General features: G+C 43.0%; 1 non-coding gene across 1 annotated transcript; it reads left to right on the top strand.

The window, feature by feature from the left end:
- The first annotated feature begins 119 nt into the window (after positions 1–119).
- Positions 120–238, top strand: LOC129114800 (5S ribosomal RNA). Its single transcript, XR_008532707.1, has one exon. It is a non-coding gene; the product is annotated as a 5S ribosomal RNA (ribosomal RNA).
- The last annotated feature ends 366 nt before the right edge of the window (positions 239–604 follow it).

Below are 604 nucleotides of genomic sequence, written 5' to 3'. Positions count from 1 at the left end.
TTTGACATTTTAAAAGCTGTGAGTGTGTCTGGAAATCTGCAGGCGCTCCCTGTATAGACGACAGAGCAAAGCGTGGTGATATAGTATCTTTAAAAGGACCTTTGGTAGGCACAATATTTGCTTACGGCCATACCACCCTGAACACGCCCGATCTCGTCTGATCTCGGAAGCTAAGCAGGGTCGGGCCTGGTCAGTACTTGGATGGGAGACCGCCTGGGAATACCAGGTGCTGTAAGCTTTTTCACTCCTCTTTACAAAAAGCAGAGGGCGCTGCTGCTTTTTCAGTGGACACCGACAGGGTGGGAAGGATATAGCTAGATCATGACTTGCCGGTATAGAAATGACACAAATCCAGTTAAATGATGGCTTTCATCATTCCTAAGCTCATCGATCATTTTCTTTTCAATTTTATGCTAACGTATTCTACATTTCAACAGTAAATATTAATATTTTTACTGCACTACATTTGTGATCCTTATAGCCACTTTGTACATTCTGATTTGACATTTAAAAGCTGTGAGTGTGTCTGGAAATCTGCAGGCGCTCCCTGTATAGACGACAGAGCAAAGCGTGGTGATATAGTATCTTTAAAGGACCTTTGGTA

Source organism: Anoplopoma fimbria, unplaced genomic scaffold (genome assembly GCF_027596085.1).
Source record: "Anoplopoma fimbria isolate UVic2021 breed Golden Eagle Sablefish unplaced genomic scaffold, Afim_UVic_2022 Un_contig_6182_pilon_pilon, whole genome shotgun sequence".
Classification (NCBI taxonomy): Eukaryota; Metazoa; Chordata; class Actinopteri; order Perciformes; family Anoplopomatidae; genus Anoplopoma; species Anoplopoma fimbria.
The sequence above is the reverse complement of the archived record's forward strand: the minus strand, read 5'-3'. Positions and strand labels throughout refer to the sequence as shown.